This window comes from Phoenix dactylifera, chromosome 1 (genome assembly GCF_051530095.1).
Source record: "Phoenix dactylifera cultivar Ajwa chromosome 1, Ajwa_hap1_PhDact_Kaust_v1.1, whole genome shotgun sequence".
Taxonomy (NCBI): Eukaryota; Viridiplantae; Streptophyta; class Magnoliopsida; order Arecales; family Arecaceae; genus Phoenix; species Phoenix dactylifera.
In genome coordinates, this window is record NC_143190.1 from 70686685 (window position 1) to 70705770 (window position 19086).

General features: G+C 39.2%; 1 pseudogene across 1 annotated transcript; it reads right to left on the reverse strand.

The window, feature by feature from the left end:
• Positions 1 to 1536: 1536 nt before the first annotated feature.
• Positions 1537 to 16168, reverse strand: LOC148715529 (uncharacterized; annotated as a pseudogene). The gene is made up of 7 exons (XR_016399098.1): positions 16102 to 16168; positions 11899 to 12870; positions 11632 to 11826; positions 11203 to 11412; positions 10957 to 11100; positions 10730 to 10886; positions 1537 to 10361 (listed from the first exon to the last, which is right to left on the reverse strand). The product of XR_016399098.1 is annotated as an uncharacterized LOC148715529 (transcript).
• Positions 16169 to 19086: the final 2918 nt, after the last annotated feature.

Here is a 19086-nt window from a genome sequence, read left to right on the forward strand (position 1 = left end):
ACGAGAGGCCTGTTTCTTTATCATGAATATAACAAAAATATATAATAGGATTTATTCTCAAATAAAATATATGGTATGTAGCTAGAAACCAAAAAATAGAGCTTCAATATTGGTTCACAGTAAAAAATAGGAATGAAATAAAATCAGCTACAATAATCATTATTGTTCTTCTAACACTTGTAATGATTTTTTTTTGGTTCAGATTAATAAAAGAAAAATAGTATAAATCAATGAAAGGGAAGAGAGGGTAACATGATATTGAAATATTTTTTTATAATCAACAGATAGGAGAGAGATGAAAAATTTGAAAGATAGATCGCACAAAAAGATAAGTTTTGCGGTTAGAAGAATTTTTGTTTATCATAGGTTGGATTACAGAACTAGGAGGAATAGGAAGGAGATCGCGAGCGAGCTGCATCGCGAACGCCCGCGATCAGGATCCTGATACGTGGGGGGCGGGGGGGAAGCCCACAGCGGGTGGGGTGGGGATGCCGAGCGGCGGTGGGGAAGCCCACGGGGGGGACGGCGGGGGGGAGCTCGCGGGGGGGACGTCGGGGGGTGAGGGGAGAACGGCGGAGGGGAGGGGAGCTCGCGGGGGGTGAAAGAGTAGATGCCCTACAAGCCAATCGCAATATGTATTGCGAAAGGTTTTTCTTTTGATTTGTCCAAATCATGTACATGACATTTAAATATGAATAAAGGCGTTATGTTTTATCATATGCTGTTGATTATATTTATGATAAACTCCTTCGATTAGGGCAATGGTTTTAAGACTATGATGAGATCATACTAGTGAGACTTAAAATCCTAAAATCCTAATCTTAAATATTCCCAGTCATTGGTACATTGAGTCGGGGATCAATGATTACCGGAAAGACTGGCATGTCTTATGTATGCTCGATGCAGAGGATGATTGATCTCACAATCATTTGTATGGAGACACTAATACAAAGATATGGGTGCTCATTAGAAGAATGAGTTTACTGAATTGACCTACAAAGAGAAATCTTATGAAGTCTTACTTACATGTCAAAAGATGATTCTCTTAGTGGGAGTTGTGCAACTGATCCTTTGACCTGAGATCACCATGGTATCTTGTGCACATGAACCTATGTTTTGGTTTACACTCATTCATGACAATAAGTTATGTACGAGGTCTTCTGGATATGGTGGATTGTGTACGAAGATTATGAGTAGATCAACAAGGAATTAATCACTTCTAGTAAGAGAAGATAGCATCCTATTTATTCTAATCATATGATAATTCAGGAAGCCTTTGATCAAAGCAGAATGAAAATTAGAAAGAGTTTCTAATGTTTCATTATTTGAATTATCATTAAAAGATTGAGAAAAATATAAATATGAAATTGAGTTTGACATATATTCATACTCATATACATATTTGGGATGCAGTTTGATTAATGGATTGAATTGCATGGTAACTTGCCACTAAAGGGTATTTTTGGTATTTCCACCAAATTTCATATTTTTCGGGTAGACATGACACGTTGCTAGACGTCAATCTTGTTTTATAGGTTTGATCAAATTAAAGAGTTTAATTCGATCACCAATTAGAAAGGATTCTAATTGTTAAGTTCGGGTTCGCGCAGTTTGGACTTAAATCGATTAGAAGAGTTCTAATCAAGTTGGGTCAACTCGCACTCACACCTATTGCTGGCTAAGTATGGAACCCAATGGGTCACACACAAGAAAACTTATCAAGGGTCTAATTGGATTAGATCATGTTTGCAAGATAAACATCCTAGCAGGTGTTGCAAACCTTAGCTCCTGATTCGAACTGGATTCGAATCTGATTCGAATTAGATTCGAATCTGATTCTTAATTGATCTAATTTGATTAAGATCATATTCTAATATGGGTTAGCCAAGAGTTGGCACCTAATTGGCTTGATTTGAATCTAATTGGATTAGATTTGATAAAACATTTAATTTTGACCATTAGATTTTCATCTATCGTTGGATGAAGACATAATGGTGAGTTGGTTTGAACCCAATTGGATTGGGTTAGAAGGGCCTTTAATCATGACCATATGACATTCATCAGCCATTAGATGAAGATATAATGGGATCATAATGAGGCGCCTTGAATTAGAGCCCTTGGATCATCTTTGATGATGAGATGGATCAAATATGATGGCGCATGCATTCCTAGCCATTAGATCATGATCTCCACCGTTGGATGGGGACATAACTAAATGATCTTATGATGACTCATCATGGGAGATTGTAGGACGTGAGGATGGTGGCGTGAGAAGCCTATGGGCGCATGAAATGAATTAGAATTTCATATAGAAGCGCCACATGGATTGGATAAGGATGAAATATTCATTTGATCTTATCCATTTAAATTCTCTCTCTCATCCTCACGCCTAAGATCAATTGATGGCGCATCAAAAGAAGGAATGAGGGCGTGATGGGGCTTCACATAGGCTGATGGCGTGATAAGAAAAGAGGGTGCGAAAGAGATAATACGGTTCCACTTTTCATGCTTATCCACTTATCACACCTCTTCAAAATACGGTTCCTTTTTGATAGCGCCCCATTTTATTTGTGATACGCCTCTTCATATGAGACGCTCCCCTTTGGATCACGCATCCCTTGATGGATGAATGGATGGGATGCAAGCATCCCTACGCCACCTATAAATAGGGAATGCTCCCGGTGTTTTTGTATCATCGGAAATCAATCCAACTCTCTCTCTCTCTCATATCCCTTCTTTCTTACATTAGTTTCTTTCTTTCTAACATTGCCTAAGCCAAGACAAGGTGGTCTTCCTTAGGATAAAAGGATTAGAAGTGATTTTAGAAGGCTAAAGAAAAATAGAAAGGAAGGAAAGCAAGCCATTAGAGTTCTTTAGAAGAATTCTGCATTAAGGATCAAAAGTCTTTGGAGCTAAAGTCTTGATCAAGTTTTCGTGTGGATCACCATTGGAGGGCGGACACTTGGACGCCTCGTGGAGATTGTATACTTTGGATTAGCGTTTGAGGTATTCTACTAATTCTGCATTTATTTTATATTATTTGATTGTAATCATTAAGGTGATCTAGGCTTAAAAGGGTTTCATGCATAGGGACTTTATTAAGAAAATTTTAAAATCCCTAGCTTCCGCTGCCCATTATGACATGCTAGAACCCTACAGTGGTATCAGAGCCAGGTTTAATTGGTTCAATCAAATAATAATGCATGACGTATGATTATTAATTTACTATGAGATAGTAATGTCATATGCTTAATGAAATGCTGAAATATATGATTCATATATGATATGATATGTAATAAAATGTCATGATATGAAATTTTCCATATAAAAATATGTTGAAGCATGTTAATTAGTTGCTTATGATTTATACATGCTATGAGATAGCTATGATGCATGATAGCTTATTTTAGATATGTTAAATATATGTTACAATTAAAGAATGTGCTAGAGACTAGTAAGCCCTCAATAAAAATTATATTAAGTCATAGTGTTAAAAAATTTTGAGCTAACCCATTCTAGAACAATTAATCTAATTGGTGTCTAAGGAAAGCACTAAAGATGGTTACTTAATTAGGACCTTACTCTTTGAGTAAGGGGAGCCTCCCACCTGCTTACCTGGCCATTTGTTTGATTGTCTATTATGGATAAGCTTAATATTGATATAATACTATTGATAGCCTTCCTTCATGCCTTGATATTATTATGTCAAGATCCATGCTAGTTTGTTGTGCTAACACAAAACTTGCAATGGGGACTGATGTTATACTGTCTTGGTGCATTAAGATGCTTATGGCATATTTTAATATATTGCCTTGTTGTGCAACCACAAGGGCAATATTATTCGAATATGACTATATGGAAATGAAGGGTTTGACTTAACTAAAATATTATTGTTTGTTGTGCTAACACAAGGCAATAAGTATTTTAAGAGGACAAGATAAAGTTGAGAATTGCATGAGATGCAATTGGAAAGAGTTTCCTACCTTTGAACTCATAAGAGTTTGTTGTGTAAACACAAGGCTTTTTATGATGAATTAGGATCTCAACCCTACTAAGAAAAATTATATTTTCACGTTTATCATAGGAGAGGGCTATGATATTCGATAAAAATAGTAGGAGACAAATTAGATTAAAGTCCTTATCTAGTTGCAAACATGTCATCATGATTGGTCTGCTTATATTAGTTATGTTCTTGCATATGTAGAATTATTAAATGAATTACAGAGGCAACATGAAAGCATGGAGACTCAATCCATACTTCTCAATTTAAAAGAGTTGTATGGAGAACAAAGCAGGACTGCTAGGTATGAGATATCTAAGCAGTTGTTCCATGCTAGAATGAATGAAGGAACTCTAGTGCAAAACCATGTTCTTATGGTTATAGACTTAATCACCAGATTAAGTCAATTAGGTTTTGTTATGGATAGTGAGCTCAGTCAGGATTTGATCCTGCAATCACTGCCTGATTCATTCTCTCAGTTTGTTGTGAACTTTCACATGAACAAGCTGAACACCTCCCTGCCCGAGCTGTTAAATATGCTCAAAACAGCTGAAGGCCATATTAAGAAGGATAAAGGTCCACTCCTTCTTATAGATGGCACCTCTAAGAGAAAATGGGACAATAAGGGTTCTAAGAAACGATTGAACCCCAAGAGTAGCATCAAAAAGAAAAAAGGAAAGAAAAACTCCGGATCAAGTACCTGTTTTCATTGCGGCAAAGCTGGCCACTGGAAAAGGAATTGCAAGAGTTTTCTTGCAAGTATGAAGACCGATGCAAGAGTTGCATCAAAAGGTATGTTTATGTTACATGCCAACTTGTCATTAAGTTCTTCAAATTCAAATTCATGGGTATTGGATACCGGCTGTGGTTTTCACATTTGCAAATCTTTGCATGGACTACAGAAAATTAAAATTTTGAAGAAAGGTAACTTCGAGCTGTATGGCGCTGGAGGAGAGTCTATCCAGGCTGAAGCTGTTGGAACCTACAACTTGGAGTTACCTTCGGGAGAGCTCCTACAATTAGAAGATTGTTATTATATGCCCAAAATTATTAGAAATGTAATTTCCATTCCTTTGTTGTTAAAGAAAGGATTTGAAATTAATGGAAAGGGCAATGGTTGCTCTATTTATTTTTCTAATAAGCATCTTTGCAATGGCATTATGGAAAATGGTCTTCTTGTTTTATTACTTAATGACAATGTCTTTCATATTAATAAAAGCAATAAAAGAAAGAGAGAGGAAGTAAATAACACCCTTCTTTGGCATTGCCGACTTGGTCACATAAGTGAATCAAGAATCAACAAGTTATACAAAGAAAAGTTCTTTGATCCTTATGATTATGAATCATTAGGAACTTGTGAATCTTGTCTTATGGGTAAAATGACTAAGTCTCCATTCACTGGACATGGAGAAAGGGCAAGTGAGTTATTAGGACTTGTACACACAGATGTATGTGGTCCTATGACAACTCCAGCTAGAGGTGGATACTCTTACTTCATCACATTCACTGATGATTTATCAAGGTTCGGATATGTGTATCTTATGAAACATAAATCCGAAGCTTTTGATAAGTTTAAAGAGTATCAAAGTATGGTTGAAAAACAAACCGGAAAGTGTATTAAAATCCTTCGATCTGATCGAGGAGGTGAATACCTTTCTAGTGAGTTTTTAAATCATCTTAAAGAAAAGGGCATTCTCTCTGAATGGACACCTCCGTATACGCCACAATTAAATGGTGTAGCTGAACGGAGGAATCGTACTTTATTAGATATGGTACGGTCCATGATGTGCTTTACTGATCTTCCTATTTCCTTCTGGGGTTTTGCCCTAGAGACTGCTGCACTAATATTAAACAGGGTACCTTCTAAGTCTGTACCTAGCACTCCATATGAGATATGGAGAAGAAAGAAGCCTAATCTTAAGTATCTTAAGATATGGGGTTGTCAAGCTTATGTCAAAAGAAATTTTGGACACAAGCTAAGTGCTAGATCAGATAAATGTATTTTTGTAGGTTATCCTAAAGATAGTATAGGATACATCTTCTATCATCCTACCGAACAAAAAGTTTTTGTAGGTAGGCATGCCATTTTTTTAGAAAAAGAGTTTATCTTAGAAAAGGGCAAGGATAGGAAAATTGAACTTGAAGAAATTCAAGACCTACAAATAGAAACACAAGAAATTCTTCAACCAGATGTACCCATTGATGAGGTACAACCACAACACACATCTCCTCTCCGAAGGTCAGATAGAGTGCGAAGAGCACCTGAGAGGTATGGGTTCATCATTGAGAATGATGAAGCCCACATTGTTCAGAATAATGATCCTCTGACCTATTCGGAAGCTGTCATGAGTAATGACTCTGACAAATGGCTAGAAGCCATGAAATCCGAAATAGATTCTATGTATACCAACCAAGTATGGACTTTGGTTGATGCACCAGAGGGTGTAAACCCTATAGGTTGCAAATGGGTCTATAAGAAAAAGATTGGAGTAGATGGCCACGTAGAAACCTACAAGGCTAGATTGGTGGCAAAAGGTTTCAGGCAAAAGCAAGGAATTGACTATGATGAAACTTTTTCGCCAGTAGCTATGCTCAAATCTATTCGGATTTTGCTTGCAATAGCTGCATACTATGATTATGAAATCTGGCAGATGGATGTCAAAACCGCCTTCCTTAATGGTTATCTTGAGGAAGAGGTTTACATGACACAGCCAGAAGGATTTGTCTCAAGTAAGAGAGCAAATCAAGTATGCAAGCTTAAGAGATCCATTTATGGATTAAAGCAAGCATCGAGGAGTTGGAACATCCGTTTTGATACAACAGTCAAAGAGTTTGGTTTTATCAAAAATGTGGATGAACCATGTGTGTACAAGAAGACTAGTGGGAGTGCCATTGTCTTCTTAATATTGTATGTAGATGACATACTGATCATTGGAAATGATATTCCAATGTTACAATCGGTCAAGACTTGGCTATCAAAAAGCTTTTCCATGAAAGACTTGGGAGAAGCATCCTATATACTTGGTATAAAGATCTATAGGGATAGGTCTAAACGGATGCTAGGCTTATCCCAGTCTAGGTACATAGATCATGTGCTGAAAAGATTCAGCATGGAAGGAAGTAAAAGAGGTTACTTGCCTATGAGTCATGGCATACGTCTCTCTAAGAAGATGTCTCCTAAGACATCTGAAGAGAGGAATAGAATGAATTCTATTCCCTATGCTTCGGCAGTAGGATCGATTATGTATGCTATGCTATGTACTAGGCCTGATGTTGCTTATGCCTTAGGCATAACAAGTAGATTTCAGGCTGATCCAGGGGAGGATCATTGGATAGCTGTGAAAAATATTCTTAAGTACTTGAGAAGGACTAAAGATATTTTTCTAGTTTATGGAGAATCTGAGTTGAAACTAGAAGGATTTTCTGATTCTAGTTTTCAATCAGACCCAGATGATAGCAAGTCCACTTCAGGGTATGTCTTTACCCTAAATGGTGGTGCAGTGAGCTGGAAGAGTTCCAAACAGCAAACTGTAGCTGACTCAACTACTGAGACAGAATACATTGCTGTAAGTGAAGCTGCTAAGGAAGCTGTCTGGATGAAGAAGTTCATCTCTGAGTTAGGAGTAGTTCCCGAGATTGCTGGACCAGTCCCAGTTTATTGTGATAACACTGGAGCTGTTGCTCAAGCGAAGGAACCAAGGTCTCATCACAAATCCAAGCACATTCTAAGATGCTTCCATCTTGTTCGAGAGATTGTCGAGAGACAAGACATAGTCATTGAACGAGTAGACACCAAGAACAACCTAGCAGACCCGTTCACTAAAGCTCTGCCACAACAGCAGTTCGATCGCCACCTCGATTGTATGGGGATAAAATATAAGAGCGATTGGCTTTAGTGCAAGTGGAAGATTGAAAGAGTAGATGCCCTACAAGCCAATCGCAATATGTATTGCGAAAGGTTTTTCTTTTGATTTGTCCAAATCATGTACATGACATTTAAATATGAATAAAGGCGTTATGTTTTATCATATGCTGTTGATTATATTTATGATAAACTCCTTAGATTAGGGCAATGGTTTTAAGACTATGATGAGATCATACTAGTGAGACTTAAAATCCTAAAATCCTAATCTTAAATATTCCCAGTCATTGGTACATTGAGTCGGGGATCAATGATTACCGGAAAGACTGGCATGTCTTATGTATGCTCGATGCAGAGGATGATTGATCTCACAATCATTTGTGTGGAGACACTAATACAAAGATATGGGTGCTCATTAGAAGAATGAGTTCACTGAATTGACCTACAAAGAGAAATCTTATGAAGTCTTGCTTACATGTCAAAAGATGATTCTCTTAGTGGGAGTTGTGCAACTGATCCTTTGACCTGAGATCACCATGGTATCTTGTGCACATGAACCTATGTTTTGGTTTACACTCATTCATGACAATAAGTTATGTACGAGGTCTTCTGGATATGGTGGATTGTGTACGAAGATTATGAGTAGATCAACAAGGAATTAATCACTTCTAGTAAGAGAAGATAGCATCCTATTTATTCTAATCATATGATAATTCAGGAAGCCTTTGATCAAAGCAGAATGAAAATTAGAAAGAGTTTCTAATGTTTCATTATTTGAATTATCATTTAAAGATTGAGAAAAATATAAATATGAAATTGAGTTTGACATATATTCATACTCATATACATATTTGGGATGCAGTTTGATTAAAGGATTGAATTGCATGGTAACTTGCCACTGAAGGGTATTTTTGGTATTTCCACCAAATTCCATATTTTCCGGGTAGACATGACACGTTGCTAGACGTCAATCTTGTTTTATAGGTTTGATCAAATTAAAGAGTTTAATTCGATCACCAATTAGAAAGGATTCTAATTGTTAAGTTCGGGTTCGCGCAGTTTGGACTTAAATCGATTAGAAGAGTTCTAATCAAGTTGGGTCAACTCGCACTCACACCTATTGCTGGCTAAGTATGGAACCCAATGGGTCACACACAAGAAAACTTATCAAGGGTCTAATTGGATTAGATCATGTTTGCAAGATAAACATCCTAGCAGGTGTTGCAAACCTTAGCTCCTGATTCGAACTGGATTCGAATCTGATTCGAATTAGATTCGAATCTGATTCTTAATTGATCTAATTTGATTAAGATCATATTCTAATATGGGTTAGCCAAGAGTTGGCACCTAATTGGCTTGATTTGAATCTAATTGGATTAGATTTGATAAAACATTTAATTTTGACCATTAGATTTTCATCAATCGTTGGATGAAGACACTACAAAAGAAATAGCATTTCCCGGCGCTTTCCAGAGCTTTTCCCGACGCTTATAAGCGTCAGTAATTTCTAATCCAACGCGTCCAAAAGCGTCACGAAACTGTCAGGCAGGTGGGCGTGGATAATTTTCGTTCCGACGCTTTTCGCCTGGGTCGGCATTACCTTACCTTTACCGACGCTTTAAAGCGTCGGCAAAGGCTTTATATCCGACGATTTTAAGCGTCGGCAAAGGATTTATGCGTCGGTGTGCATGTGCCGGGATAGTGTTAGTGCCGGGATTACCGACGCTTTTATGCGTCGGCATTACCTTACCTTTACCGACGCTTTAAAGCGTCGGCAAAGGCTGATTACCTTTACCGACGCTTTAAAGCGTCGGCAAAGGCTTAAAATCTTTTTATGCGTCTGTGCCGGGATAGTATTATTGCCGACGCTTTTAAGCGTCGGCAATAGAGATTTTTTAAAAAAAAAAATTTATAAAAAGAAATGTGAAACCTGTATACAAATATAGCTCTGTCATAAAAATTCAAAAAAATTCATAAAAATTCATAAAAATTCATAAAATAAAAAAATTCATAAAAATTCATGATTTTATTAGACGACTGAAAAACCACATTAAAAGGACAGATATATAGCTCTGTCAGAACCACTGCCATGACATCAATTACCATCTAACCGACCATTTGACTAGAGTAATTGATCATGGTGAGATAAAAGCTGTTAAATTTTTGACAAGTCTCCTGTTCGACACAGCCCTTATGATTGACCAAAATAAAATACATGCAATGACTTTTATATAGCTTGCAGATCCTGAGAGTAACTACTATATATTAACCAAGTGAAGACTTGTGTCACTATACACAGATACAAAGTTTAGTTTGTTCTTGCAATTCCGAAAAAGACTGAAGTAGACTGCAACGTGTAGCCAGATAACTGGTATTAAAGGTCCTCCCACTAGCTGTACACTAACATGGGTAAGAGGAAAAAACCTTAAACTTCGCAGGAGTCAAGCGAAACTGTTGCTTAAGCGTATCAACGGTGGAATATTTAGATGCAGCCTCAATCTGAAAAAAACAGCAATGAACATCAATTTGCATACAAATAAAAGCCATAAAAATATCAGCTAATGCTTGCAAAAAGCAAGTAAATGAAGAATGGAGGTGGCCAAACCTTTACAGGATTCATCCAACCATCAAACCTACGTATTTTGTCTAAAATCAAAATCCCTGTCTACATCAAACATCATTTGGACACATTAAAATTCCTGCCTTTCTACGGTACATAGAAGCCAACTCCAAAACTAATAACTCCTTTTGTTTGACTTTCACAACCAGATTCCAATCCCAAAATTATTCAAAGTCAGATCACTATTTCCTGCATAAGACAAAGAATATTATATGTTTATTGGGGAGAACTTAAGAAGCTTCATTACCTTTCTGTCTTGAAAGGTAATGATTGTAAGGAATGGCACAGCCGGCAGAGTCCAACTGTTCTGCTGTGAGGGGCATTCGTAACAAAACATAAGAAAGGCAGCCGAGAGGACCAGTGTTGTGGATCCAAAATGACCTTCCTCCCTCCTCGTAGATGCTCTGCATGCCAACACAAGCTCACCATCATACCATATCTCAGAAACATCATCTGTTTTCAATCTATCCATACCTTTATCACCGACGAGAACTCGTTCAAAGCATTCGGGATGTAATCGTTTGCCGATATGTTAAGGAAAAAGAAGGCAGTGATGTCGTTCTGACCGATGTCGAGAGAAGTACTCCTTTCTGGGCATCAATTCCCTGTAAACTCCTCCTGCGGTTTGTTTCATATGCAACAAAAGTTTGATAAATTTAAGCAGCAGAACCCAACTGCTGAACTACAGTGGAGTGATGGTTTAGAATGACTAGAACTTGCCTCGTTCGTAGATCGTTTGAGACCGGGATTTGAACTGCAAGAACTCATCCAGCTGCACATCTAAAGAGAAGGGACTGTAGCCACCCTGAGAAAGGGTTGCGTTCTGCGGCATAATTGTAGCTCCTGCAGATGCAAAATTAGCACCATGCCGGAAATTCGTGCCCAATGAATCAAGGTACGCACTGAGGTATGGCAATCCAAAGCTCTCAGCTGGAAATTTGACAAAAAAAACACGACCACAAATTCGATCAGATAATTTATAGTGGATCAGTACTAGGATTCTGTATTGGGTCTCCATGAGTGACCCCCATGGGCTTTAGTGATCTTTAATTCCCTGAAAACTACCCCTCAAATTCAACTGTTTGAAGTAAGAGTTCTAGATGGCGGTGATTAGCAGCTAATTTATATGGATAAAAGGGAGATAATTACCAATGAAGTCGATGATAAGGCGGCCATCTGAGTACCTGCCTGCGGGCATCCTGAAGAAGGTCTCACCGTACGGTGTGCGGACCGGCCCGAAGGCGGCTGAGAGACCACCTGTATCTGAATTTGAGTCGCCCAGATTGACAACGGCAGGGAAATGGCATGGCGAGGATGAGACTGGGACTGAGAGCAGCAGCAGAACTGATAGGAAACCAAAAAGAAGAGGAGAAAGCTTCATTGCTTGGATCTAAGAGGTGACAGAAAGGAGGCTACCTCTATCTCTTAAGGAGGTGACAGAGACCAGAGCTCCATCTTGATGCGGCCGGCCGGGATGGTGCCGATGGTGACGTCGAAGAAGACGATGGGGTTCTTGGGGTTGGGTGGCCGCTGGTGCCACTCCACCGCCACTAGAAGGCCTGTTCATGAAAGCGGCGGCGAGGGCGAGGAGGCAGGGGAGGGCCTCCGCGACATCGGAGGAGTTGGTGGTGGTGTTGGGGGTGAAGTCGGGGTTGGGAAGGCAGCAGGTGGCGAGGGAGGTGTTGGAGAGGGCAGCGGGGGAGGGGCAGGAGAAGGCAGGGTCGGCCAGGGAGAGGGAGGAGGGGAGGGGGGCGGCGGGGGGAGGGGAGCCGAAGAAGGTGCCGCCGATGGAGATCTGGGCGCGGATCTGGGAGGGATCGCCGGCGACCTCGATGGGGTACTTGAGGTCGGGGTTGGGGGAGCCGGAGAAGGAGGTGGCGGAGTCGTTGGGGGTGGAGTAGGGGAAGGAGGAGCCGTCGGGGAGGATGGCCGAGGAGGCGGAGACGAGGATCTCGCGGTGGCGGAAGCCGATGAGGAGCTCCCAGGCCTTGAGGTTGGTGGTGCCGGAGTTGAGGATGGTAGCGGTGGCGTTGAAGGCCCAGGCCTGGTCGTTGGGGTCGCGGACGAAGGGCCGGAGCCGCTGCCCCCGCTGCTTCTTGAATCTGGAGGGGGTTAGGGAGGGGGGGCGATGATGATGAGAGAGAGAGAGAGAAGACGAGGAATGGACGAGGAAAGGGAAGGGGGTTCCGTTTTCTCTTCGATCTCTGGAATGGGTTGAGGGTGGAGGGCGGTGGCCGGGAAAACGGAAAGAGAGAGGGCTCGGGTGATGGTGGGAATGTTGGCTTTGGACGACGCTTTTTAGCGTCGTCTTAGGCCCAATACTACACCGACCCTTATTAGCGTCGTCTTTTGCCGACGCTTGGAAAAAAGCGTCGTCTTTTGCCGACGCTTGGAAAAAAGCGTCGGCAAATTTTGACGCTAGACCAAAAATTGCCGACGCTTGTGAAAAGCGTCGGCAAAAAAGCGTCGGTAAAACCGACTTTTCCTGTAGTGAGACATAATGGTGAGTTGGTTTGAACCCAATTGGATAGGGTTAGAAGGGCCTTTAATCATGACCATATGACATTCATCAGCCATTAGATGAAGATATAATGGGATCATAATGAGGCGCCTTGAATTAGAGCCCTTGGATCATCTTTGATGATGAAATGGATCAAATATGATGGCGCATGCATTCCTAGCCATTAGATCATGATCTCCACTGTTGGATGGGGACATAACTAAATGATCTTATGATGACTCATCATGGGAGATTGTAGGACGTGAGGATGGTGGCGTGAGAAGCCTATGGGCGCATGAAATGAATTAGAATTTCATATAGAAGCGCCACATGGATTGGATAAGGATGAAATATTCATTTGATCTTATCCATTTAAATTCTCTCTCTCATCCTCACGCCTAAGATCAATTGATGGCGCATCAAAAGAAGGAATGAGGGCGTGATGGGGCTTCACATAGGCTGATGGCGTGATAAGAAAAGAGGGTGCGAAAGAGATAATACGGTTCCACTTTTCATGCTTATCCACTTATCACACCTCTTCAAAATACGGTTCCTTTTTGATAGCACCCCATTTTATTTGTGATACGCCTCTTCATATGAGACGCTCCCCTTTGGATCACGCATCCCTTGATGGATGAATGGATGGGATGCAAGCATCCCTACGCCACCTATAAATAGGGAATGCTCCCGGTGTTTTTATATCATCGGAAATCAATCCAACTCTCTCTCTCTCATATCCCTTCTTTCTTACATTAGTTTCTTTCTTTCTAACATTGCTTCTAGTGTGTCCTAAGCCAAGACAAGGTGGTCTTCCTTAGGATAAAAGGATTAGAAGTGATTTTAGAAGGCTAAAGAAAAATAGAAAGGAAGGAAAGCAAGCCATTAGAGTTCTTTAGAAGAATTCTGCATTAAGGATCAAAAGTCTTTGGAGCTAAAGTCTTGATCAAGTTTTCGTGTGGATCACCATTGGAGGGCGGACACTTGGACGCCTCGTGGAGATTGTACACTTTGGATTAGCGTTTGAGGTATTCTACTAATTCTGCATTTATTTTATATTATTTGATTGTAATCATTAAGGTGATCTAGGCTTAAAAGGGTTTCATGCATAGGGACTTTATTAAGAAAATTTTAAAATCCCTAGCTTCCGCTGCCCATTATGACATGCTAGAACCCTACAGGGGGTGGGGAAGACGCGCCGCGCGGGGGGGACGAAGTGGGGGGGAGCTTGCGGGGAATGGGGAAGACGTGTCGCGCGGGGGGCGGGGAGCTCGCGGGGGGGACGGCGGAGGCGAGGAGCTCGCAGGGGATGGGGAAGACGCGCCGGGGGGGTTGGAGTGGTGTAAAGATTATAACGTCATTTCAAATTTTAATTTTATTTTTAATTCATATAAATATTATATTTTTAACACCGTTAAAGAACTGTTATATTAGGGGTATTTGTACAATAACAGAGTTTTACAAGGGTATACATGCAAATATTAATTTTGAAAGGATATTCATGCAAAATCTAATATTTAGAAGGGTATCCATGTAAAAAGCTCTTAAAAACAATATGGTTAATATTCATGTTCGACCATACATATAATAAGGATTCTTTGCACATAAACATTTACAAATCTAACTTATTGAATATCCACCCCGAAAGTAACTATTTACATACGCACCCCTCAAACACCCTGGTTTTGCATGGATGCCCCTCCTATTAGATGTTTGGCTAACAATTCTAATAAATAACCCTTCCGAATATCATTTGGCATAATTATCCTTTTATGTTAACATCCCTGCATTTGTTATATATTCCCCAAGAATATTATTGTAAGGGATGATAAATTATTTTATTCTTAAAATGATTACTTCTCAACACTGTCAACTAAAAATATAACCGCATATGTATTCATGCAAAAATATGATGTTTTAAGAGATACATATGCAAATAGTAATTTTCGAAGGCTAGAAATACAATAAGCTATTTTTGTAAGGGTAATGAACAAAAAAAAAGGATAAAAAGGGAAGAAGAGGAATAACATGACAAGAGAAGAAAATGATCTTTTTAATGAGTAGAGCAAGAACAAGAGGAATGACATGAGAGTGGGCCATTGAACAACTAGGCAGCATATTGAAGGCTTGCTAGTAGTAGAATAGGTATTGGAAAGCTTCATAAGACCCTCCAGTTGGTGATACATATGCGAAGGAGGAGGTTCCGAGGTAAGAAGAAATAGGGAAAGGAATAAGCAAAGTAAAAGCATCTTGTAAGTTATGTATTTTCACTTTCAATTTATGTAAAATAAAAAATTATTTCAGTATAATAGTGAAAATAAGGTAATGAAAGAAAGTACAAATCAAAAAAAAGTTATTTTTCTTCTAATATAAGTCTACTCTGCTGCTATGTAAGTAATCTATGCTTTACAAGTGCATAGGTAGACCGCCTAGGCACCTATACAGCACTCTTAACAACACTATCAAAAAGAATGTAAAGCATTTTGGCCAAAGTTTTGGAGAAAGGTTATTTCTGCAATTAACTCCCATTAGCAGTAATTTGGACACTTAAAAGTAAGATAGTCATATCGAGAACCATTGTTACTAACTAACAAAGATAGTCATTTCTACAATTGCGTATCCCTTTTACTATAAAAAGGAAAAGAAGGCTTTATTCGGGCTCTAGATGCACTATCTACTAGACAATTGATATCGATAACAACATGGACAAGGCTTCTAAATCTATCCATTACCTTTTACTTTTCTCTTTTTCCTCCCGCTCCGTGGTGTAGACCTAATTAACTCTAGAGTTTATTTTAGTTTTATCAATCATTTTGTGTTGTGTTTTCAATGATTTGATGTATCTATGATGTATGAAATTGGACTATATGAATGTTATTTTGTTTCATTCTTTTGATCTAGTTCTTTTCTTTGGTGGTTCTAATTTTTCTTGTTAGTTTAACCACTTGGTGGATTATGAAGTTCTTATGATTAAGAAAATGTTGTCAGTTGTCTAATATTGTTTATCAAGTCTAATTTACATTGGTGACCCTTTTGCTGTTGCCCAAGGTGACAAGCCAAGAGGGGGGGTGTGAATTGGTTTCTCTTAATTTTTATACACCAGAATTATGTGGTGTGCATACATCCACATGTACGCACAACATAGAAAATGCTCTCAAGCATTTCCCTAGGTTCATCCACTTCATCCATTTATACAAGAAATTTTGTTCCCCTGCTCGTGGGTGAGAATCAGGTGCCAATTCTACCATTCATCAAGCTCCAACACAAGACAGTTCTCTATATTTCTGTGTTGAATACCAAATTTATTCTCCGTTCTTTTGATTTCCATCCTACAACATCGATGATTGCAGCCAAAACTTCAATTGTTGCTGTAGAATTTCATACAAGCATCTTCATGAAATAATCCCATTTTTTCCACCATTTACTTAGTATTCCACTGTTCAAGACTGTCGCGGCGTGTTCTTTTGATCTCCATCTTCCAACTACGATAATTAAAACGAAAAGTTCAGCTCTTGCTATAGAATTCTACAGCAATTACCTTTACAAATAATCCTGTTTTCCCACCTTTTACTTAGTATTCTACTTTTCTTGACTCCGAATTAGGATTGGGATGTATGAATTGACAAATGGAATTGAATCAAGAAATTTAAGCAGAGACAGATGGCTGCTGATCATGAAGAAGACAGAACTAGAATCAGACAACAAAACAACTAGATAACTAAATTGCTGAAAAACATTAAGGAACGAATCATACTCCTCTACCTCCTAATGATGGTCCACCGGTGGAAGAAGCGGGTGTTCCTGTTGCCCTCCTTCATCCATGGGATCTGGGATTTCTGTCTCCAGAACATCTCCTGCTTCCTTAGTAAGGAGTGGTGCATGGCGAGTTTGTGTCGCAGTACCCCCAAGTCGGCCTCCGGCAGCCCACCCATACTATCCTCCCTCCCCGAAAGCTCAGCAATAGACACCTCCACCTCCTCCGGCCTTCTAAATATATCCTCTACTACCTTGCAGTTTCACCTGCGGAGTCTGCGCTTGGTAAGCTCCAGCCTGCACGAAACCCTCTACATGACATCACCTCGCACCGGCATCGTCCAAGCCTCTCAGACAATGTTCCAGGATTTGGGGTATGACAACCACATCTTCTTAAAGAAGAACGGGAGTCGATGGCTGATGTAATCTGCTATAGAGATCAGGAGCGGGCAATGGTTAGAGGCGATCTGGGGACCTTGATAAGCCAGGAAGCTCTGGAACCTCGAGTTCATTCACCGCATGGTTCTAGGGACCTTGAGGTAGATTTTTTTTTGGGGGCAAAATTGGCCTATACTAAATGGCCAAGTAGGAGCGTTTGGTTGTGAACGAAACATGGAATAAGATAGAATAACTAGCTTATTTCATTCCCATTTCACCATCCAAACATAGTTTTAAGGAATAGGGATCTGGAGTCTTTGTTTTCCATCAATTACCCACCAAACAACAATGTTTCCTATTTGTTCCTATAGATCTTGGATACCTAATACGAAATAGGCGTCACATGCTATTGTCAATTGTCCAAAAACATCCATGAATAAAATAAAAATACTTTATCAATACTTCAAAGAGGTATGGCATATGTAAAACATGGCTTTATTAGGGTACTCATATTGTTGGTAACATCCTAGTGCACAGTCAAGGCCTAGTTATAGCACCCTAGATAAGCATTTTAGGAAACCTTATTAGTTGAGCCGCGTACACTTTGCACTGCTGCTAAATTCATCATGGTGCATATTGCTATTACACATATAAGGAAAAAAAAAAGAGGAAAAAGTAATTACTATTCCACGTGTTGCCTTCTGGTTGGACTAGTCCATGTGAACTTAGTCTAACAAATAATTTTTCAAGGGAGTGGGATCAGGATGGGTGGGGGGCGGAGTTCAGTGGCGAGCTTCAGGTTAGGCCTGATTTCTATTTGGCCTCCATAATCTAAACCTGAATTCAATCCTGAGACCTTTTAAACCAAGCCTACAGCCCGACCTAAAGCCGGGGCTAATTTTTAACTCGATATACCACCTAGCCAAAAGTCCACATATATCCTTATTGAAATTTCTTGTTTAGATTAATTCTAATTAAGTATAGTCATCTAATGGCATAGTCATAGCCATTAGTGGGGATTTAAATAGCCACTCTAATGTTGTCGTTTGGTAACCACAAGTCGAACATGATTTTTATTCTAAAACTCCTTCTGTAGTAATATATATTTATCTCAAATCTAGTGGTACCTATGAGTCTTGGTTTGAGGGGACCCCAGAGCACTATAATATCCATCAATTTGAAATTCAAATTTGAACGAGTCAAATTTAAAAATCTAATCAAAAACATGTCAAAACTGGCATCCTTACTACCACCAACGATTAAACACCATCTATCATGCCCTAACATGATACTGCCGACAGGGTAGACACCTCGCAAGGCTCAGCCCTGTAAAGTATCTCAAGCCTAATCTATCAATCAACTAAATACAATGTCAGCTAGACAAAGATATATATGGAAAGGATCTAAATAACTTCCTGCACATAACCTAGCTTAAGGACTATGAGCATCCAAATCTTAAAGTAATAAAAAAAAAATATTTAACACAAGCATAACGATACCAACATTTGGTATGGATTAAATAATAGTTCCACATGATGATAAAATACCAGTCGAACAACTACAATACAAGGTTCTGACCAACAAGGTCTCAAATAAAAGAAAGATTGATAATACTCCAACTGCATCCTCGAGACAACTGAGTTTTACTGATTCGTTCATCTGAAAAAGAAGAAAGGTATAAGCTTAACAACGAATAAATTCTTAATTGTACACACTTCAATTTAAAGATAAATTCACCACTTTAAAAAAAAAAACTGATTCAATATACATTTTGTTTTATTAAAATAACAAGTATAGAAGTATGATAATACACAAATAATGGCTATGCATACAATATGAAGATTACCACTAACTCAATAGCTAAAATAATTTACAATTTCCAAGTTTGGACATGTTTAAATAATACATCATGATAAATAACTTATTTAACTTTCAGTTTGTTGTCCATTTTCTTCATGATATTAGGCAACCAATGT